This window comes from Bos indicus, chromosome X, assembly GCF_029378745.1.
Source record: "Bos indicus isolate NIAB-ARS_2022 breed Sahiwal x Tharparkar chromosome X, NIAB-ARS_B.indTharparkar_mat_pri_1.0, whole genome shotgun sequence".
Classification (NCBI taxonomy): domain Eukaryota; kingdom Metazoa; phylum Chordata; class Mammalia; order Artiodactyla; family Bovidae; genus Bos; species Bos indicus.
Window position 1 is genome coordinate 52,388,265 of NC_091789.1, and position 24,351 is coordinate 52,412,615.

Below are 24,351 nucleotides of genomic sequence, written 5' to 3' on the forward strand. Positions count from 1 at the left end.
GGTGGAAAAGTACCTTGGCAATGAGAGAGGCTGAGGAGCCCCAAGGCCAGACCCTAGTCACTGCTGGACTTGTGTTGGTCTCCTCTACCCCACCCAAAAGTTGTACCCACTCCCATACCAACCTGCACTGATGTAGCACAATTTCTTGCTCCTTTCCTTGATTCCAGTGGTGTCAAACTCTACAGCAGCCTGTAGGCTATCCTGAGAACAAGTAAACATATAAGAGAGACTGGAGCCTGACTGCTAGAAAGACAAGCAAGAACCCTGACCCTGATACAAACATCTTACTCTTTTAAAGGTCTAATGTGCCTAATATTTTCTGTCTCCTGGTCTCTACTCTCAAGTCTTTCCCTCCCATTCACAGCCCAGTCCACACCTACTCCAATATTCCTGGTATGCTGCTGCTGCTGCTGCTAAGTCGCTTCAGTCGTGTCCGACTCTGTGTGACCCCATAGATGGCAGCCCACCAGGCTCCCCCGTCCCTGGGATTCTCCAGGCAAGAATACCGGAGTGGGTTGCCATTTCCTTACCCTGTAGGAAACGCGAGGGTTTCTGTGGCAGTGTGCAAATTTGACATGGAGTAGGTGAGGTAGAGAAGGCCCTGCAACCACTTAGATCAAAGATATCTGCCATATTACTCTGTAGCTGTCTCCTGTATTGCCCCTCTTTGCACAAACCTCCAGAGATTTGAACCGGACTCCTCCGCCTTTCCTTCCTTGCAGAAGTGACCAGACTTAAAGCAGGTCTATGGAAAAACAAATGAAAAGGTAAGGCAGTCAAGAAATAATAGCAGCAACTGAGTACTTGGGGGACAGACAAACACCACAAACATAGGAGTTCCCAAGTTACCTGCCTTTTAACATTTAAGAGTCCCATTAGGTAGAATATTTCCTTTTAACTTAGGCCATCTGGATCAGGTTTCTGGATAACCACTCAACATCATATCACACTCCTCCTCTTACTCTCTTCTTCAATTCTGAAGATCCACCACTTGTTGTTCACCTCCTTTGTGCTGCACAACAAATTGGGGGAAAAGCACCCACATATTCTAGGTTGTGTAGTGGTATTTGTATTTATGACTTCTCTTGTACCTTTATCTCCCAGTCCAGCTTTTCCACCTCCAATTCTGGATAGAGGAGAGAGAGGAAGGCAAGGGAGGTGTGTAGAAACCAGGTAGATAGAAGAATTTTAGAAAGTATTCCTGGATGCCTGACCTGCGCTGGTCGCACTCACCCCACCCTGATTTAGATGTCCAGTCAATGGTTGCTGCCCACCCTCAACCCTTCATTCCCCACACACCTTCAGAAAAACAGGTCATTTTCCCATTCCTTGTTTTCCTCAAGCCTCTCCTCTACAGATGCACCCCATGGCCTGAAATTGCCAGACCTACTGCACAGACAGGAGACTTTGGCATCAAAGAGGTGCCTGTGGGAAGGGACAGCACCCAGCACGCGGGCCCAACAGGGACCTTGGCAGAATCATGGCCCGGGCTGCTCCCGTCCCGGCTCCCTCTGCCACTTCAACCATAACAGCCTCCCACACAGCCCTCTCCCCGCAAAGGCACGGTCGAGGGCGGGGCGCAGGCACCCGGAAACCCCGGCGGGGACTAGTCGGCGCCGTATGCCTCCCCAGCATCCGAGGGAACCCTCCCACCACCACCCCGCCTGTGCCGGTCGCTGCTGTCTCAGCGCCAAGGATCCTCTGGCGCTGCGCACTTCTCTAAGGATTCCCGCTCCGACCCGCTAGCCTTCCCGTCCTCAGGCTGCCAGGGGTAGCTGTGAGCCGGTCGTCGCCCCGCGACACCCTCACTTGCCTTCGCGGGTGCAGGGTCCCGATGGTCGTCCTCCCACTCCGGTCGCAGTTCCTCTTTCACTTCCCACCGCTCTCCGTGTGGGTAGAACAGCAAAGAGGCGTCTGGCCCCCTGCGCCAAACCAGGCAGAAGATGTGTAGACTGCAGCACCGACCGCTCGCAGCGAGGGTGTCGGAGCGGGGGGTGGAGGGATACAGCACGAATGGGTTTGATACCCCCGCACCCAACCCCCACCAAACCCAGTGTAATTCCGACCCACAGGGGGCGGGGCTGGGAATAACGCCAGCTTGAGGGGCGGGGCCACGCCAGCCCGCCAAGCCAGCCCTCCACTGCCCCCTGTGGGGTGAGCCCCTCCCGCCACGCTTCTGGTCCTGCAGCACAGAAGGGTCACGGGTGGCGCGGGCGGACCGGTCTGGACGGGTTGCATTGCAGGGAGCGGCGGATGGATACAGACCGCCCCGCAGAGAGAGAGAGAGAGAGAGAGAGAGAGAGTTTATGTGTGTGTGTGTGTGTGTGTGTGTGTGTGTGTGTGTGTGTACCTGCAGAGTGTTCTGTGTCCGCCTCCTGGGAGCGGCGGATGGATACAGACCGCGACGCAGTGTGTGTGTGTGTATGTACCTGCAGAGTGTTCTGTGTCCGCCTCCTCCCTTCCCCCATCACGCTGGCCATCCTTCTTGGGCGCGGGTGGCTGGGGGGCTGCTTTCACCTTCAGGGGCCGTGGACTGGAGGAAAGTGGGAAGGGGAGCCTGTGGAAGCCGAGCCCCTGCCCCTAAGGGAAGGCAGCCCCTGATAGACCTCTGGCTGAGGAGACAAACCACTTGTCTGCGCCAGTGTCGTCATTCTTTCTGCCACACTGCTGTTCTCTCAGTCGCTGTGGTGGCACACTTTACCATTTCACTGTCTGCACAGTTGCCCAGGAAAGAGGACCTTTCCCTGACAGGACCCGCACCTGCTCAGACAATCCTGTTTCTCACCCCCCAGCAAGGGGTCAGGCACCATGTAGGGACAGTCCTGGCTCTTCCTGGCTTCTGTCTGTCAGGTCATCTCTTGCAGGGGATTCCAAGGGCTCATCATTTTGGCAGGGTAGGAATATGCCAAGGATTAGAACCAACTGGGATCTTACACGCTTGCCATACAAACCAGTCTACTTCCCCCAGCCATTCTTTGGAGAAGGCCCCACCAAACACTTAAGAGAGAAACCTGCTGTTTCTTGAATCCTCTGATTCCTGCACTTCTACATCCCCCCTTTAGTCTCCATCCCTGTCATTTGTGCTCTGTTGGGCAAAGAGCAACCATGGTTAAGAACATCTCTGGTTGAACACAAACCTGTTGGCATTGTTGCCCATTTTAAAACCCAACTAAATGGCACCCTCATGGTGGTAGGCTGAATAAAGATCTCCCAATGATGTCCATGGGCTTCCCAGTGGCACTAATGGAAAAGAACCCACCTGCCAATGCAGGAGACATAAGAGACCCTTTTCCTATTTGCAACCTTCAGGACTGTAAGATAATATTTTATTGTTTTTGGTTTTTTTTTTTTTAAACCATCAACATTGCAGTAATTTGTTACAGTAGTTCAGTTCAGTTCAGTCCTCAGTCGTGTCCAACTCTTTATGACCCCATAAATTGCAGCACGCCAGGCCTCCTTGTCCATCACCAACTCCCAGAGTTCACCCAAACTCATGTCCCTCAAGTCAGTGATGCCATCCAGCCATCTAATTCTCTGTCGTCCCCTTCTCCTCCTGACCCCAATCCCTCCCAGCATCAGAGTCTTTTCCAAGGAGTCAACTCTTCACATCAGGTGGCCAAAATATTGGAGTTTCAGCTTTAGCATCATTCCATCCAAAGAAATCCCAGGGCTGATCTCCTTAGAATGGACTGGCTGGATCTCCAGCCAGGGGACTGGACTGGGACTCTCAAGAGTCCAAGGGACTCTCAAGAGTCTTCTCCAACACCACAGTTCAAAAGCATCAATTCTTTGGCGCTCAGCTTTCTTCACAGTCCAACTTTCACATCCATACATGACCACTGGGAAAACCATAGCTTGAACTAGATGGACATTTGTTGGCAAAGTAATGTGCTTTTGAATATGCTATTTAGGTTAATCATAACTTTCCTTCCAAGGAGTAACTATCTTTTAATTTCATGGCTGCAATCACCATCTACAGTGATTCTGGAGCTTCAAAAAATAAAGTCTGACACTGTTTCCACTGTTTCCCCATCTATGTGCCATGAAGTGATGGGACCAGATGCCATGATCTTAGTTTTCTGAATGTTGAGCTTTAAGCCAACTTTTTCGCTCTCCTCTTTCACTTTCATCAAGAAGCTTTTTAGTTCCTCTTCACTTTCTGCCATAAGGGTGGTGTCATCTGCAAATCTGAGGTTATTGATATTTCTCCCGGCAATCTTGATTCCAGCTTGTGCTTCTTCCAGCCCAGCGTTTCTCATGATGTACTCTGCATATAAGTTAAATAAGCAGGGTGACAATATACAGCCTTGACGTACTCCTTGTCCTATTTGGAACCAGTCTATTGTTCCATGTCCAATTCTAATTGTTGCATCCTGACCTGCATATAGGTTTCTCAAGAGGCAGGTCAGGTGGTTTGGTATTCCCAGCTCTTTCAGAATTTTCCACAGTTTATTGTGATCCACACAGTCAAAGGCTTTGGCATAGTCAATAAAGCAAATGTTTTTCTGGAACTCTCTTCCTTTTTCCATGATCCAGCAGATGTTGGCAATTTGATCTCTGGTTCCTCTGCCTTCTCTAAAACCAGCTTGAACATCTGGAAGTTCATGGTTCACGTATTGCTGAAGCCTGGATTGGAGAATTTGAAGCATTACTTTACTAGCCTGTGAGATGAGTGTAATTGTGCAGTAGTTTGAGCATTCTTTGGCATTGCCTTTCTTTGGGACTGGAATGAACACTGACCTTTTCCAGTCCTGTGGCCACTGCTGAGTTTTCCAAATTTGCTGGCATATTGAGTGCAGCACTTTCACAGCATCATCTTCCAGGATTTGAAATAGCTAAACTGGAATTCAATCACCTCCACTTGCTTTGTTTGTAGTGATGCTTTCTAAGGCCCACTTGACTTCACATTCCAGGATGTCTGGCTCTAGGTGAGTGATCACACCATCGTGATTATCTGGGTTGTGAAGCTCTTTTTTGTACAGTTCTTCTGTGTATTCTTGCCACCTCTTCTTAGTATCTTCTGCTTCTGTTAGGTCCATACCATTTCTGTCCTTTATCGAGCCCATCTTTGCATGAAATGTTCCCTTGGTATCTCTAATTTTCTTGAAGAAGTCTCTAGTGTTTCCCATTCTGTTGTTTTCCTCTATTTCTTTGCATTGATAGCTGAGGAAGGCTTTCTTATCTCTTCTTGCTATTCTTTGAAACTCTGCATTCAGATGCTTATACCTTTCCTTTTCCCCTTTGCTTTTCGCTTCTCTTCTTTTCACAGCTATTTGTAAGGCCTCCCCAGACAGCCATTTTGCTTTTTTGCATTTCTTTTCCATGGGGATGGTCTTGATCCCTGTCTCCTGTACAATGTCACGAACCTCTGTCCATAGTTCATCAGGCACTCTATCTATCAGATCTAGTCCCTTAAATCTATTTCTCACTTCCCCTGTATAATCATAAGGGATTTGACTTAGATCATACCTGAATGGTCTAGTGGTTTTCCCTACTTTCTTCAATTTCAGTCTGAATTTGGCAATGAGTTCATGATCTAAGCCACAGTCAGCTCCCGGTCTTGATTTGCTGACTGTATAGAGCTTCTCCATCTTTGGCTGCAAAGAATATAATCAATCTGATTTCAGTGTTGACCATCTGGTGATACGGGATCCAAATTCTATCACCATCCTGATAAAGTCCATTTCCCTTCACTTTCTTGAATTGGACTTCCGCCCCCAGGAGGATCAATTTGAGGGCTCATCTCTCACCACTATAACTACCCTCTTAAGAGCCTACTCTCTTTGCTAAAGAAGAGAAATTTTGCAATCATCTTTGAGGTTCCTCTTGGAGAAAGTCCCTATTCATTGAAAATCACTTGATGCTTACCAGGATGGAAAGGGAACCTTATTCACAGCACAGCAGAGGATGAGATGGTTGGATAGCATCATTCGACTCAATGGACATGAGTTTGAGCAGACTCTGGGAGATGGTGAAAGACGGGGAAGCCTGGTGTGTTACAGTCCATGGGGTCACAATCAGTTGGACATAACTGAGCGACTGAACAACAACAAATCATATCACAAATTTTCATATATTTTCATATCAGCTTTTACTTGTTATTAGATATTTATTGTAACTGCACAATATTTCAATGATAGGAAAAAAATCTGGAGATGATTCTATAATGTATCTAGACAAAACAAATGTCAGTTTCCATAGGAAAGTCTTTCACTGTGCTTTTTCAATTACCTGAGCTGAATTGTGGATTATGTTTTCTGTGTTCTAAAGTTTACACTCTCTTGGATGAATGCCAGGTTTAAAGAAGGGTGTCTGAGGTCTGCTGGGATCTGTGGGTGTGTGTTAAGGTCTTTGCCTCTCTAAACTGTTTCTTCTTGTTGTTAAAGTGTCTGGTGCCTTTCATTTATCAATAGATATACATGAGTGTCTACTTTATCCTAGGCACTAGACATACAGTAAAATATATATACATATATATATATATATATATATATATATATATATATATATATCTGTTCTATTCAGTTTACATTTACTTGTATTTTCTATTTTATTTAGATTCCTACCTAAAATTTTATGTTCATATCAATGCAAACTTCTCTGGTAATTTCCAGATGCTGGGATATTGATCCCCAAAACATTTACTGGTAGGGGAGTGGATACTGTGAGACTATGAAATATATTTTGGACAATTTGTTCTAAATTCACTTACAGAACAGACACTATTTCTGTTAACATTTATTGGACTAGAAAAGTCCTATTTCATGCTTCTTATGTTAGTTCTATATGTGTGTGTATCAGAGAGACCGTCATGTTTAAAATCAAAGAGCAAATAAAAGATTTAAACAGGATGCTGCCCTATGTCTGTCTGACTGTTAAATAATATTGATTTCTTGTTGTTCAGTCACCTAGTCATGTCTGACTCTTTGCGACCCCGTGAACTGCAGCATGCCAGGCCTTCCTATTCCTCACCATCTCCCCAAATTTGCCCAAGTTCATGTCCATTGCATTGGTGATGCCATCCAGCCATTTCCTCCTCTGATGCCCTCTTCTCCTTTGTCCTCAATCTTTCCCAACATCAGGGATTTTTCCAATGAGTCAGCTGTTCACATCAGATGACCAAAATACTGGAGTTTCACCTTCAGTATTAGTCCTTCTGTTAGGTAGTTAGAATAGGAAAAAGGAGTCCAGAATGGTGTTGGCTAAAAGACAAGGAAGGGAAAAGCCCTCTACAATAGAACAAAGGAAGGTCCGAGGACCAGAGTGAGGACCTCAGGTAGAACAAACAGCACTCCTGGCTAGCCCAATTTACATAGGGCAGGCCCAGGGGGAGTAAAAAACATATAAAAAGAGGAGCCAAAGGGCCGGGGGTCTCTCTCTCTCTCCCCTGCACACACACTCTCTCTCTCTTCTCTTTGCATCTTTTGGGTCAGCATGCTCTCATGCCTTGAGGATGTGTTTTCCTTTATTTTCTAAATAAAACTGAGCTGTAAAACTGTCCGAGAGCTGTGACACCCCAAGGGCTTTAACGTCCATCACTTCAAATTTTGGTTGTGATGAGACAGAACCAAGGAAATTACACAGTCTCCTGACACTTCCAATGAGTATTCAGGTTGATTTCCCTTAAGATTGACTGGTTTGATCTCCATGCTGTTCAAGGGACTCTCAGGAGTCTTCTCCAGCACCACAGTTCAAAAGCATCAATTCTTTGGTGCTCCACCTTCTTTACGGTCCAGCTCTCACAACCATAGCCTTGACTACATGGACCTTTGTCAGCAGAGTAATGTCTCTGCTTTTCAACACACTGTCTAGGTTTATCATAGCTTTCCTGCTAACAAGCAAACATCTTCTGACTTCATGGCTACAGTTACCATCCGCAGTGATTTTAGAACCCAAGAAGGGGAAATCTGTTACTACTTCCACCTTTCCCTCCTCTGTTTGCCATGAAGTAATGGGGCCAGATACCATGATCTTAGTTTTTTTAATATTTAGTTTTAAGCCAGCTCTCCCACTCTCCTTCTTAACCTTCAAGAGGCCCTTTAGTTCCTCTTCATTTTCAGGTAAATACTGTATTTGTGAAAGTCACTCAGTTGTGTCCAACTGTTTGCGACACCATGGTCTATACAATCCATAGAATTCTCCAGGCCAGAATAGTGTATTTACTTCCCTGTATTTAAAAATACTGTATTTACTTCCTTGTAAAATGGATTCTCATGTGAATGCAACAGCCACAGTTCCACCCTCCAGTGTCTCCAATGGCACCTGTGTAATCCTGACTAGCCTCTGAAATCTAAATTTCTGTGGTGTAAATGCTGGGCATTACACCTTTTGATTTTATTTTAAGTGCCTGACATTAAGCTTTTGAGTTGCAAAGGCATCAATTTCAAAAGACATCCATCTTAAATAAACATATAGGTTGTAAGACAGCTACAGAATGGATCTGAGAAGGAACTAGGCCACTCCCACTCATGAAGCTCTCTCTTTCAGAAAGCCTTGGTTAACCTAGTTAACTGAGTCCTTAAGAGATCCTTATTTTTTCATTCTTGAGACTACTATCTATTCTTGTGCTTTAAATTAGTAAATAAAGACAACCTGAGGAACCCTAGGCTCCCTAATGCTGGGACCCTCATAAAACAAGAGCCCCAGTTTCATGTTCTCTGTCTCTCTCCCCACACCCCCAAACAGTCCCCAAACCAGTAAGCCTGGGATACAGAAGCAGTTGTGCTGACTCACTACACCCACCCCACCTCCCATATCCATGCACATGAACTCTAACATATACCTTGTATACCTTGCCTGTGCAGCTTGAGTGATCTACTCCTGCCTCTCTCAATCATCATGGTCATGGACCTAGTTTTGCCCATTTTGCTTAACTTACCTTCCTTCTGTCCTTCATGTGTCTCAGACAAACTTTCCCTCTGGTATTTCCCTTTTTTTCAAGGTTGATCCAAACCCTATGTATTCTTAGAATATATCCATTCTCCTATTCCTGAGTTCCAGGCTGGGTTGGGTTCTTGTAAACTATGAAACTGGCTCAACAGTTGTCTACTTTCAGTAGAGACTGCAGAACCTCTAGGAAAGCTCTAAACTGTCTGCTACTTGAGACAAAGCACATCTAAAGAATTTATGGGGAGTCTTGACCCAAGAATATTTTCAGGTTACATTTACAGTGGGTTCTTCTTTAAGAGAATTTATCCTTAGGGAAAACAAAGCCAGGCACAATGACCTCAGCCCAGGAACAATGCCTTTTCATTAGGGAAGTTTAGCTATTCTATTGGTAAAGGTAGCACTGGTATTAGGACTCTTGTTTTTGCCTCTTGTAACATATATCTTCAACTGTATGTCTATCAAAACAAAGGCAGGTTCATAAGTTATCCCAAAAAGAACTGTCTGAAAAGAAACTGTAACATTCTGGTGTGCAGATTCCACCTATAAAGTATAACCTAAAGAGAAGAAAGTGTCTGTTCTCCAACATGGTTTTAAAGTTTAGAATAGTAGTCAATTCTAACATCATGAGGACTCTGGGTATGGGTAGTGGTTGGGCAAATTAGAGGGAGCAATTGGAGGGACTTAAGTGCTTGACAGTAAAGCATACTGTGCAAACCACATATGGAAAAATCGTGTGAAAACCATCAAAATTCAGGACATGGGAAATACCCCTTGAGGATTTCTAGAACTAAAGGGGCTGGTGAGGTGAGCTCATGGTTATTAACTTTGCAAGGAGAAGAGATCTTGAATTTCCACAATGCCAGCGAATATTGGCAGTTAATTGAATGTCAAAGTAACTTTCCACCTGCTTCCTAAAATCCTTAATAAAGAATGTCCACATCATTTACACTTAGATTTCATTGACTGGAATTCAATCACCATTCGTTGAGAGTGCTGTCCATTCACAAGCTGTGCTGGGACAATTAGATATCCACATGCAAAAGAATAAAATTGCTTCAGCAAACTAGGAATAGAGTGGAACTTCCTTGATTTGATAAAGAAATATACAGAAACATACAGTTACCAGGGAAGCCCACATAATGGTTAGGAACTGGCTTTACCATTAAGATAAGGAAATGTCAAGAATGTCCTCTGTCACCACTCCTTTTCAAAATTGTACAGGAATTCCTAGCTAAAGCACTAAGACCAGAAAAGGATATCAAAGGGATACAGATTGGGAAGAAGAAATAAAACTGCCTTTGTTTGCAGATGACACGATTGTCCATGTAGATAATCTGAAAGAATATTAAAAAATTGGAACTAATAAGCAACTCTAGTAAGGTTACAGGATAAGGTTAATATTAAAAAGTCAATTGCTTTTCTACATACTAGCAATGAGTAAGTGAAGTTTGATAACACAGTACCTTTTATATTAGCACCCTCAAATATAAAGTACATAGGTATAAATCTAACAAGTATGTACAGGATCTATATGAGGAAAATTACAAAACTCTGATTAATGAAATCATACAGGAACTAAATAAATGGAGAGAGAGTCCATGTTCATGGATAGGAAGACTCACTGAGACTAGTTCTTCCTAACCAGCTCTTCCCAAACCAAAGTATAGCAAGCTATTTTGTGGATATCAAAAGATATCAAAGTTTATACGATGAGGCAAAACACCCAGAATAGCCAACTCAATATTAAAGGAAAGGAACAGTCAGAGGACTGACATCACTTGACTTCAAGATTTATTATAAAGTTACAGTAATCATAATGATGTGATATTGGTGAAAGAATGGACAAACAGATCAATGAAACATCATCAGAACAGAGAGTCCAGAAATATATCAACATAGTCAACTGATCTTTGACAAAGGGGCAAAGACAACACAATGGAGCAAAGATGGTCTTTTCAACAAATAGTGTTGGAGTAAATGAACATCCACATGCAAAAACTGAATCTAAACTCAGACCTTACATCTTTCACAAAAATCAACTTAAAATGGATGACAGACCTAAATATGAAATGCAAAACTATAAAACTAGAAGATAACATAAGAGAAAACCTTGATGCATTTCTCTGATAATTAGTGAAGTTGAGCACCTTCTCATATACTTGTTGGCCATTTGTATGTTCTCTTTGGAGAAATTTCTATTCAAGTCCTTTGCCTTTTTTTTTTTTCCTTCTTTTTTGGCTATGAAGTTATAGGAGTTCCTTGCATATTTTAGGTATGAGTCCCTTAGATATATGGTTTGCAAATATTTTCTCCCTTTCCATTCCATTATTTCCTTTGTTGTGCACAAACATTTTAGTTTTAGTTTGATACAGTCTCATTTATCAATTTTTACTTTTGTTGTCAATGAGTTTTGTGCTGTAACCAAGAAATCACTTCTAAGACAACCATGATATTGTAAAGTAATTAGCCTCCAATTAAATGAATTATTTAAAAATTTTTTCTGTATTTTTTTAATTGAAGTATAGTTGATTTACAATACTATACGCTTCAGGTGTACAACATAGTGCTTCACAATTTTTAAAGATTATACTCCAGTTATACAACTACAATAAAATATTGGCTATATTCCTTGTGCCATACAGTATATCCTTGAAGCTTATTTATTTTACACACAGTACTTTGTACCTCTTAATCTCCTACGCCTATCTTGTTCCTCCCCATTTCCTTCTCCCTACTGGCAACTACTAGTTTGTTCTCTGTATCTGTGAGTTTGTTTCTTTTTTGTTATATTCACTAGTTTATTTTTTAGATCCTGCATATAAGTAATTACATGTAGTATTTGTCTTTCTCTATTTCATTGAGCATAAGAGCCTCCAAGGTCAGTCATGTTGTCAGTCACAAATGGCAAAATATCATTCTTTTTTATGGCTGAGTAGTATTCCACTGTGTGTGTGTGTATACATATTTTTTTAATTTTAGTTTTTTGAAATATAGTTTATCTATAGTGTGTTAATTTCTTCTGTACAGCAAAGTAGTTCAGATACACACACACAAACATGTATATACAACATTCTTTTTCATATTCTTTTCCATTATGGTTTATCAGGGGATATTGAATACAGCTCCCTGTGCTATACAGTAGGACCCTGTTGTTTATCCATTCTGTATATAATAGTTTGAACTACTGGGAACAAGAATGGAAAGCAGGGAGACCGATTGGAAGCTGGGAAGTAATTGCAGTGCTCTAGGTCAGAGATGATAGTGGCTTGGACTAGGGTGTTACCTATGGAAATGGTGATTAAGTATCCAGCTTTGGCATATATTTTATAGGTAATGCCAACGGATATTATAGATGGATTGAATGTAAAGAGAGAGGAATTGATGATTCTGATTCTGAGCAACTGAGTGAATAATGGTATCATTTACTGAGATGAATGAAGACTGGGAAGAACAGGTTTTAGGGGGAGGGTCATGAGCTCAGGTTAGGGCATGTTAAGTTTTAGATGCCTTTTATACATATACATGGAGATGAAAAGTAGGCAATTGGATGTATGTGTGGGACTTTTAAACGAGTTCCAGATTAGAGATAGAAATTTGAGAGTCATCAAGATGCTTGCATGCACGTTCAGTTGCTCAGTTGTCTGACTCTTTGCAAACCCATGGACTGTAGCCTGCCAGGCTCCTCTGTTCATGGGATTTCCCAGGCAAGACTCCTGCACTGAAAAAAATCAAAGCAATTTGAGGAGAACTCCCACAAACTCCTACTGCCATATCTACCTGCATCTGTGCCCATAAATTCTGCCTTTTCTGGTATTCTCACAATGAACTCTTCATCCTGTTATCTAAAGCTGGCCTTTTCATTTGTCCATTGGATGATATCCTATTTCTTCTACTCAAGGTCATTGTTCCAAAATTTTCTTCTCTCTTTTATCATAAACATTTGTCTCTCTAGTGGAATGTTCTCACCAATATTCAAACATACTGTACTATTTCCTATCTTCAAAATAAAATTCTCCCTTTACACCATAACTACACTCAGTAGTTACTACCTCATTTCTCTGATTCCTTTTGCTACAAAATTCCTTAAAACTGTGGTTTTTAGGTACTGTATCAATGCTGTCTCCTCCTTTTCTCTTGAAATCGTGTTAGTCTTTCATCTCCACCATCCAATGGAGTTTCACTTCACCACTGAAACTACTCTTGTCAAAATTGCTAATGATGTCCCTGTTGGTAAATCCAATAATCAGTTATCAATCCTCACTGTGACCTACAATCCCAGTTACAATACAATCTACCATTCAAGTCAGAACATTTCTGAGAGTGAAAAAGGATTCTGTTGACAATTATTTCTGTACAACAGACATAAATTAGGACTGTCCTGGGAAAGGAGGGGTATTCTGTCACCTTACCTATCAGCAGTGTTAGGCAGGGTTGAAAACTTCCTTCTTGAAACATCTTTATTTGCAGGATACCATACATTCTGGGTTTTTCTCCCATTATACTGGCAACTCATGACTGCACATTCTTAACTTTCTTTTTTCAATTTTGCTTTTGCTAGTTCATTATCATCTCCTATATCTCAATATTGAAAAGCCCCAGAAGCTCAATCACTGGACTTCTTCCCTTACTACCTGCATTATTTATATTCCTTAGTGATCTCACCCAGTTTCATGGCTTTAAATGCCATCTATATTATTGCCTGGAAAATTCCATGGACAGAGGAGCCTGGCAGGCTACAGTCCATGGGTTCGCAAAGAGTCAGACACAACTGAGTAACTGAACGTGCATGCAAGCATCTTGATGACTCTCAAATTTCTATCTCTAATCTGGAACTCGTTTAAAAGTCCCACAGATCAGATCAGATCAGTCGCTCAGTCGTGTCCGACTCTTTGCGACCCCATGAATCGCTGCACGCCAGGCCTCCCTGTCCATCACCAACTCCCGGAATTCACTCAGACTCATGTCCATCGAGTCAGTGATGCCATCCAGCCATCTCATCCTCTGTCGTCCCCTTCTCCTCCTGCCCCCAATCCCTCCCAGCATCAGAGTCTTTTCCAATGAATCAACTCTTCGCATGAGGTGGCCAAAGTACTGGAGTTGCAGCTTTAGCATCATTCCTTCCAGAGAAACTCCAGGGCTGATCTCCTTTAGAAAGGACTGGTTGGATCTCCTTGCAGTCCAAGGGACTCTCAAGAGTCTTCTCCAACACCACAGTTCAAAAGCATCAATTCTTCGGCACTCAGCCTTCTTCACAGTCCAACTCTCATATCCATACATGACCACAGGAAAAACCACAGCCTTGACTAGACGAACCTTTGTTGGCAAAGTAATGTCTCTGCTTTTGAATATGCTATCTAGGTTGGTCATAACTTTCCTTCCAAGGAGTAAGCGTCTTTTAATTTCATGGCTGCAGTCACCATCTGCAGTGATTTTGGAGCCCAGAAAAATAAAGTCGGACACTGTTTCCCCATCTATTTCCCATGAAGTGATGGGACCAGATGCCATGATCTTCGTTTTCTGAATGTTGAGCTTTAAGCCAACTTTTTCACTCTCCACTTTCACCTTCATCAAGAGGCTTTTTAGTTCCTCTTCACTTAACTGCCTACTTTTCATCTCCATGTATATGTATAAAAGGCATCTAAAACTAAACATGCCCTAACCTGAGCTCATGACCCTCCCCCTAAAACCTGTTCTTCCCAGTCTTCATTCATCTCAGTAAATGATACCATTATTCACTCAGTTGCTCAGCATCAGAATCATCAATTCTTCTCTCTTTACATTCAATCCATCTATAATATCCATTGGCATTACCTACAAAATATATGCCAAAGCTGGATACTTATCACCATTTCCATAGGTAACACCCTAGTCCAAGCCACTATCATCTCTGACCTAGAGCACTGCAATTACTTCCCAGCTTCCAATTGGTCTCCCTGCTTTCCATTCTTATTCCCCTAAGATCCATTCTTTACACAGCAGACAGGATTATCCCTTAAAAAATGTAAGCTGTATCACACTACTCCCCTTGTCAAAATCATCTAATGGCTTCCCATAAAATTTCTTTTATCTAAACTTCTTTCCATGGCCTACAGTATCTCACAAGATCCAGCCACTGGCTACAAATTTACATGTCTTTCCAACCTCTTTGCTTACTCTATTTGAGCTACATTGGCCTCCTTGCTATTTCTCTAACAAGCTAATCACTTCTTTACCAAAGGAGCTCTACAGTTATTGTTCCCACTGCCTAGAATATTTCTTCTGCAGATAGATTCATGCCCCAATCCCTCATTTCATTCATTTATGTGTTTATAGAGAATTTCTCTATCTCATTAAAAATAGTACCTCACTTCCAGTGTCCTTTATCCTCATATTCTCAATTTTTATTCATAGAATTTATCACTACTAAATATTATATTACATATTTTATATATTTACTTTCTTACTATCTATTTTACTTCATCCTAAATGTAAGCTCCATGAGGATAACAATTTATCTTTTTCTATGCTCTATTCCCAGGACTTAGGAACAGTGCCTGACATAGAGTGCTTAATAAATACTTGTTAAATATATAAATGCCTCCAGAACCTTGGGAAAATCAACCTTTTCTGTTGATTATAAAAATCATATCAGTTTACACTATAATTTTAAATCTGAGGAGAATTATTATCCTTTTACATGCTTTGAAGTCAAGAGCTACCTGGAGAAATAGGGAAGTTTGGCCTTGGAGTACAAAATGAAGCAGGGCAAAAGCTAACAGAGATTTGCCAAGAGAATGCACTGGTCACATCAAACACCCTCTTCCAACAATACAAAAGAAGATTCTACACATAGACATCACCAAATGGTCAATACCAATTCAGATTGCTATATTCTTTGCAGCCAAAGACGGAGAAGCTCTACACAGTCATCATAAAAAATACCAGGAGCTGACTGTGGCTCAGATCATGAGCTCCTTATTGCAAAATTCAGATTTAAATTGAAAAAAGTAGGGGAAACTACTAGGCTATTCAGGTTTGGACAGAAGTACAGCTGCTTCAGACAGCATGATGCAAGGCCAGGGCAGGGCAGCTGCACTTCTGTCCTGCAGCAAGAGGCGGGTGGCTCCTAGGAGCGACACTGCTGGCTGCAGCCTACCAGTCCCCTGAGAAAGAGGGCACCAGCCTAACCTGGGGCCAAACTTTGCTCTCAGGGCTCGGGCAGGATGTGCTTGTCAGAGGTGCCTTCCTATCACAGCCCTGTCTACAGCCCACTTCTCCCTTCCTTGCACCTCAGTTTCCTCATCTATAACATGATGAATTTAGACTAGCTAATCATTTAAAATGTTTTAGCAGCAGAACTATTTTTTTAGGTATCTACACCAAATCCAATATTAACAACATAAATTTATAAATTTTATTATTTCAGATGTATAAGATACACTTATTAAGCAGTTAAGTGCTCTGAAACTTAGAATGAATAGGACAGTTGCTTATTTACACCAACCTCTGCTTCCAATTCTTTATCTTAATTTTTTTTTGGTTGTACAATATTAGAATATCAGAAAAAGCCTGATTACAGAGTTAGGACTTGGAGTAGAGCTTCCCTGGTGGCTCAGATGGTAAAGCGTCTGCCTACAATGCGGGAGACCCGGGTTCAGTCTCCCTGGGAAGATCTCCTGGAGAAGGAAATGACAACCCACTCCAGTATTCTTGCCTGGAAAATCCCATGGATGGAGGAACCTGGTAGGCTACAGCCCATGGGGTTGCTAAGAGTCGGACATGAGTGAGCGACTTCAAACATTCAGGTATGACCTAAACCAAATCCCTTATGATTATATAGTAAAAGTGATAAATAGATTCAAGGGATTAGATCTGATAGACCGAGTGCCTGAAGAACTATGGACGGAGGTTTGTAACACTGTAAGGAGGCAGTGACCAAAACCATCCCCAAGAAAAAGAAAAGCAACAAGGCAAAACGATTGTGTGAGGATGCCTTACAAATAGCTGAGAAAAGAGAAGTGAAAGTCAAAGGAGAAAGACAAAGATATACCCAACCAAATGCAGAGTTCCAAAGAATAGCAAGGAGAGATAAGAAAGTCTTCTTAAGTGAACAGTTCAAAGAAATAGAGGAAAACAACAGAATGGAAAACACTAGATATCTCTTCAAGAAAATTAGAGATACCCCTGGTGGCTTAGATGGTAAACCATCTGCCTGCAGTGCAGAAGACCTGGGTTCGATCCCTGGGTCAGAAGATCCCCTGGAGAAGGAAATGGCAACCCACTCCAGCATTCTTGCCAGGAAAATCCCATGGTCAGAGGAGCCTGATAGGTTACAGTCCATGGGGTCGCAAACAGTCAGACATGACTAAGCGACTTCACTTTCACTTTCAAGGGAACATATCATTCAAAAATGGGCAAAATAAAGGACAGAAATGGCAAGGACCTAAAAGAAGCAGAAGAGGTTAAGAAAAGGTAGCCAGAATACACAGAAGAACTATATAAAAAAAGGTCTTTTCATTTTCATTAATGAAGATAACCATGATGGTGTGGTCACTCACCTAGAGCCAGATATCCTGGAGTGTGAAGTCAAGTGGGCCTTATGAAGCACAACTATGAATAATGATAGGGGAGGTGATGGAATTCCAGCTGAGCTATTTCAAATCCTAAAAGATGATGCTGTTAAAGTGCTGAACTCAAAATGCCAGCAAATTTGGAAAACAGCAGTGGCCACAGGATTAGAAAAGGTCAGTTTTCATTCCAATCCCAAAGAAGGTCAATGCCAAATAATGTTCAAATTACCAAACAACTGCACTTATTTCATACGCTCATGAGGTTATGCTCAAAATCCTTCAAGTTAGGCTTTAACAGTACATGAACCGAGAACTTCCAGATGTACAACTTGGGTTTAGAAAAGGCAGAAGAAACAGAGATTAAATTGCCAACATCCATTGGGTCATAGGAATAGTAACAGAATTCCAGAAAAATATCTACTTCTGCTTCATTGACTACACTAAAGGCTTTGATTGTGTGGATCACAATAAAGTATGGAATATTCTTCAAGAGACGGGAATACCAGACCACCTTACCTGCCTCCTGAGAAAAGTGTATGCAGGTCAAGAAGCAACAGTTAGAACCAGATATGGAACAATGGACTGGTTTCAAATTGGGAAAGGAGTACGTCAAGGCTGTATATTGTCACCTGGCTTATTTAACTTCCATGCAGAGCACATGATGCAAAATGCCAGGCTGGATGAAGCACAAGCTGGAATCAAGATTGCCAGGAGAAATATAAACAATCTCAGATATGCAGATGACACCACCCTAATGGCAGAAAGTGAAGAAGAACTAAAGAGCCTCTTGATGAAGGTGAAATAGGAGAGTGAAAAAGCTAGCTTAAAACTCAACATTCAAAAAATGAAGATCACGGCATCCAGTTCCATCACTTCATGGCAAGTAAATGGGGAAACAATGGAAACAGTGACAGACTTTATTTTCTCTTTGGCTCCAAAATCACTGTGGATGGTAACTGGAGCCATGGAATTAAAAGACAGTTGCCCCTTGAAAGTAAAGCTATGACAAAACTAGACAGTGTATTAAAAAGCAGAGACATCATTTTGAGAATCCCTTGGACTGCAAGGAGATTTAACCTGTCAGTCCTAAAGGAAATCAACCCTGAATATTCACTGGAAGTACTAATGCTGAAGCTCCAATAGTTTGGCCACCTGATGTGAAGAGCTGACTCAAGGGTAAAGAGCATGAGGCTGGGAAAGATTGAAGGCAGGGGAGAACAGGGTAATATAGGATGGTATGGTTGGATGGCATTACCAACTCAATGGACATGAGCTTGAGCAAACTCTGGGAGATAGGGAAGGACATGGAAGGCTGGAGAGCTGCAGTCCATGCGCATCACAAAGAGTCTGACATGACTGAACAACAACAATGAGTGATTGAACAACAACAAATCATTGGCCAAACTAAGAAGCACCCCATTAAATATCTTTAAACTCATTAGTTTGTTGGAGATAATAGTATTTTTTGTTTGTAAAGGTAAAAGTATTCTACCCAGTACATTTTTTTCTCTGTCATCTAAAACAGATTAAAAAACTAATGCATATACATTATTACACTGAAATTGTATATAATACTGAAAGGGGGGCTATTGGTTTGCTAGGATTTATAAAATTTGGAATTTTGAAGAAACGTGCACAAAATTCTATATATTAAGCATAAATATGGGTCTTCTGTCTCCCAAAATGGATGTTAGATGCCAAGTCAATGAACAGAAATTTGAGGATGTATTAGTTTCTTGGGGCTGCCCTAACAAAAATAGCACAGACTGGGTGGCTTAATTTATTAATAGAAATTTATTTCTCTCAGGTGCATAGGCTAGAAGGTCAAGATCAAGGTGTTGGCAGGTTTGGTTTCTCTTGAGGCCTCTCCTCTTGGATTTCAGATTATCACCTTCTTGCTGTACCTTAGTGTGGTCTTTCCTGTGTGCACATGCATGTCTGATGTGTCCCTGATAAAATTTACACTTCTTATAAGGACACTAGTCTAATGGACTCGTTTGAAGTTGATCACCTCTTTATATGCCCTGTCTCCAAATATAATCACATTCTGAGGTACAAGGGGTTAGGAATTCATATTAATTTAGGAAAAGAGGGACAATTTAGCCCATAACAGAGGGTTATCATGATAAACACAAAGTTAAAATGAACCCCTATCATATGTACAGGAAGTCCATCACAGAACAGTTTTCCAAGTTGTTCATTTTGAGGTGAAATTTATAGAATGGTAAAATTTCACAACCCCACTTTGGTAAGGAAACCTGGGGGGTTTATCACTGATCTGTTTTTACCTTATCATAATATGCCCTTGTGTGAATTCATGGATAATGACTGGATGGATGTCTGTCAAAGATATCCATATAACAAAACTCAAATTATGTGAGTAGCCTGTTTTACCACAGTATCGACACATTTGTAACTTGTTTTACTGTTTCTGTGAACACTGCCTTTACTGTAAGTGGTATGGTAGACTGAATAAGGCCCTTTCCCTCCAGAGATGTCAGTATCTTGATCCCTGGAACTTGTCAGTATGTTAACTTACATGCTAACAAAAATAAGTTAAGGTTCTTGATATGGGAAGATTATCCTGGATTATGAATATGGGCAAATATAAGTATGGGATCCTTAAAAGAGGGAAGCAAGAAGGTCAAACACAGAAGGAAGAGATGGGACAAAGGAATCAAAGTTTGGAATGATACAAGAAAAGGACTATGAATCAAGGAAGGTACGCAGACTCTAGAGGCTGAAAAAAGACAAGGAAATGGACTCACCCTTCACAGCCTTCAGAAGGAACCAGCCTTGCCAATATCTTCACTATATTCAAGCAAGACTAATTTTGGATTTTTGATCTCCATAATACTAAGATAATAAATCCATGTTGTTTTAAGCAATTATATATGTAGTAATTTTCACAGGACCAATAGGAAACTATTATAAGAAAAGTTGCCTCTGATTTTAAGCAGAAGAGAAATACTAGAACTCTTCTTTAGGGAATTACCTAGGTGAATTGTTGAGAATATTGAAATTAAGCACACTGCAAAGTCTCTATCAAATCTGCCCTAACCCTACTGCTGAATGCTTTAAGACAACAGCTGAGATCTTTCTGGAGTTTAAGGGGATTACTTAGAATTTAGGGAAGAGTACCAAGGCCTATTTTCAGGCTTAAAGATCTCAAACTTGTTTACTGCTCTGTGAGGAAAGGTGAACTCATAATTATGATTTTGTGATAACAGTGGCAGATAAAAATAAAGCAGGTAGAAAACTCAACATATCATCTACAAGTATATGATTACTAACTAGTATGTTCCCTAATGTCTAATGAATCCTTAAAGGAGTAGCAACATCCCTTCTTTTCCTAAGCCCTGACTGGCCTCTCTATTCTTGGAAAAAGCTATTTGTAATTTTCAGAAAGTTACAGAAAAGCATATATGATATTATCAAAGTCTTTAAAGATGCTATAACTACCAGTGTTCTGTGAATAACAAACTATAATAGCATTTCCTAAACATTCAGTTCATGGTATCTTTCCCTGAATGTATTAATGATGATAAATTATTTCCAACTAATATATAAATATGGTGGTTGTGGACCTCTGATACACAGAGTTTACCAAAGTGATGAGGTTAAGAAGTCTCCACACTGTGTTTATCACCAGAATCTCAGATTCATGTGCACCTTTCACAGTGTAACTTGCTAAATAATAATAAAAAAAAAAGCCTCATAATCAAAATGAACAGAATAGACCAGAAACCATAAAACTCCTAGAGGAAAACATAGGCAGAATAATTGTTATAAATAGTAGTAGCATTTTTTAAAATCTCTCTTCTAAAGGAAAGGACATAAAAGCAAAAATAAACAAATGGGACATAATTAAACATAAAAGATTTTGCCTAGCAAAGGTAACCACTGACATAACAAAAAGGTAACCTACAATGGGAGAAAATATATGTAAATCATATGACCAGTAAGGGGTTAATATCCAATATATATAAATAGGTCATACAACTCAACATCAAAAAACACAGGCAGAGCAGTAGCCCCAAGATGGCAGAGGAATAGGACAAGAAGAACACTTTTTCCCCCACAAATACATCAAAAGATCATGTGAATGTTGAACTATCTCCACAAAATAACTTCTGAATGCTGGCAGAGGACACCAGACACCCAGAAAGGCAGCCCCATCTCTTCTAAAGGAGGTAGGACAAAATATAAAAGATGTAAACAGAAGACAAAAAATTTAGGGACGCAGATCTGTTCTGGGGAGGGAGTCATGAAGGAGAAGTTTCCACACAATAGGAAACCCTCTCACAGGCATGTCAGTGGGGAGCTTCAGAATCACAGAGGGCAACATTAAAAAAAAAAAAAAAAAAACACAGAATATGCACCTAATAATAACTATCAGTGGAGAAGTGGCTCAGATGTTCATATCCACCACCATCAAGTGGGGACTGGATAGGGAGGCCCAGGCTGCATCATCCTTCCTTAGGGTAAGGACCAGGCTTGAATGCCCTGAGGACAATATGAGGGAGCTAATGTGACATAGCAACCCAAACCAGGAGATCGCCAGAGAGACCGAAAAAAAAAAAAAAAAAAAAAAAAGACCTTTCCTGCAAAGACTCTAATGCCGTGTGGTGATGCCTGGCATGCTAACAGAACAAAGGATTGTGCCCCAGTGAACACCAAAGGAGAGCAAGCCGGCTGCCATTTAGGGTCCTCCCTTCCCTGAAGCAAAGAGGCAGGTGTGCGACAGCCAGAATGAGAAGGCAAGGGGCTGCTGCAATCTCAGTCACAGAGACCACATCTTCCACCAAACTGTGAGCAGGCTGCCAGTTGCTAACCACATCTTCCTGGGATTGTGGATGGATCACATCTGCCAGGAGTGCCACAGCCTGAGGTCAGCTCCCGAGAGGAGACACACAGCACACCTGGGACTGTGCTCTTGGGGCACCAGGGAAACCAAGTGGCCGGGATGGGGGAGGTGCATAAGATGCATGGCCAACCTGGAACAGTGCATTCACCAAGCACCCAGTCGCCTGAACTGTTCAGACCTGGGAAGGGCATAAACGTACAGCCCATCTAGGTCTGTGCCCCTGCAGAGCACCCAAGAACATGAGCAACTCAGACCTTAGAAGTGCATGAACTGCAGGGCCCACTTGCAACGGTGCCATTGCAGAGCACCCTGGAGCCTGAGCAGTGTGGACTTCGGAAGTACACGCTGCCTTGGGCTGTGGCCAACCCAGTATGGCCCATCCACTGCAAGCACTTCCCACACATGCCAGTGGTATTTGTTTGCAGTGTGCCTCCCTCTCCACAGCACAACTGAACAAGTGAGGATAAATAAAGGGCCACCATCACCCCCTCATGTCAGGGAGGAAATTAGACACTGAAGAGACTTGCAAACAAAGTAAGGCAAAATAAACAAAGAAGGGGGAAGAGCATTCTGGAAGTGACAGGTACAATAGATTAAAACCCTGCAGTTAATGCTCAGACTGTGCATTTGAGGGGCAACTTTAGACCTTGAGAACAAGTACAAGCTGGAACAAGGGACTTTATGACACTGAACTGACCCCACACTGCGCACAACAACTCCAGATAAATTCCTAGATATTCAATTTTTTAAAAATTAAATATTTTAAAAATCAAATACTTTTTAATTTTTTAAAAACTTTAGTTCTTTATTACTCCTTTAACTTTCATTTTATAGCCTAATATTACCTTTAAAAACCCTATTTTTAAATAAATTCCATAAATATTTTATTAACTTTTGTCATCAACTTTTTTGTATTTTTATATTGTATTTTTTGAGAGTCTAACCTGTATTCTAGGTTTTTAGTCTTTGCTTTATGGTATTTGCGATCAATTTTGTACCTTCAAGAATCTAATCTTCAGTATCCATTTCCACTTAGAGATTTGATTACTGGCTTGATTGCTCTCTCCTTTTTGACTCTCCCTTTTCTCCTCCAGGTTACCTCTATTACAGTCCACCCTCTTCTCTTCTCTATATAACTCTGTGAATCCCTCTGGGTGTTCCTGGCTGTGGAGAACTGTTTCACCATTAACCTAGTGGTTTTACCTTCTATGCTGTATGGATGGAGAAGTCTTCAGGCTACTGTAAGAGAAGGACCAAAAGCCAGAGGCAGGAGGCTTAATTTTAGAACCTTAGTACATCAGAGAACTCCTGATTCCAGGTAACATTAATAGACAAGAGTTCATCCAAACATCTCCAAACCTACACTGAAACGAAGCACCACCGAAGAGACAACAAGACCCAATGCAAGACACACCATGCTAATTTCCAAGCAAAACAGGAACACATCCCTAAACATAAAAAGAGAGTCTGCCCAAAGCCATGCCAAATCTATAGACACCCCCAAACTCATAACTGGACACTTCACTGCACTCCAGAGAGAAGAGATCCAGCTACAGCCACCAGAACACAGAAACAACTTCCCCCAAACAGGATACCTTGACAAGCCACTGGTCCAACCCAACCCAGAGGGAGCAGACTCCACAATCAAGAGGAACCACAAACTTCCAGCCTGCAGAAAGGGCACCCCAAACACAGTAATCTAAACAAAATGAAAAGGCAGAGAAATATTCAGCAGGTGAAGGAACATGATAAAAACCCACCAAATAAAGCCAAAGAGGAGGAGATAGGGATTCTACCTGAAAGAGAATTCAAAATAATGATAGTAAAGATGATCCAAAATCTTGAAAACAAAATGCAGTTACAGATAAAGACTAGCGACAAGGATTGAGAAGATGCAAGAAATGTTTAACAAGGACCTAGAAGAAATAAATAAATCAGTCAATAATGAACAATGCAATAACTGAGATTAAAAGCACTCTGGAGGAAACCAACAGTAGAATAACTGAGGCAAAAGAGAGGACAAGTGGTTGGAAGATAGAATGGTGG

General features: G+C 41.5%; 2 protein-coding genes across 7 annotated transcripts in view; both read right to left on the bottom strand.

Annotated features, from left to right (window-relative positions):
* GPRASP3 (G protein-coupled receptor associated sorting protein family member 3) overlaps positions 1–24,351 on the bottom strand; it is a 107,574-nt gene that overhangs the window by 55,223 nt on the left and 28,000 nt on the right. The window lies entirely within an intron of this gene.
* The window catches only part of GPRASP2 (G protein-coupled receptor associated sorting protein 2), an 84,606-nt gene that overhangs the window by 32,093 nt on the left and 28,162 nt on the right, over positions 1–24,351 (bottom strand). For 2 of the 6 annotated variants that reach the window (XM_070785368.1, XM_019955670.2), the window contains exons 1-2: positions 678–734; positions 123–201 (exon numbers count right to left, since the gene is read on the bottom strand). The exons of 1 other annotated variant lie outside the window; for it this stretch is intronic. The gene's annotated coding sequence lies outside the window, so the exon portion shown is untranslated. Of the gene's footprint in view, positions 1–122; positions 202–677; positions 737–24,351 lie in introns of those variants that run through there. 3 more of the 6 variants (XM_070785364.1, XM_070785367.1, XM_070785366.1) reach the window with 3 other exon arrangements.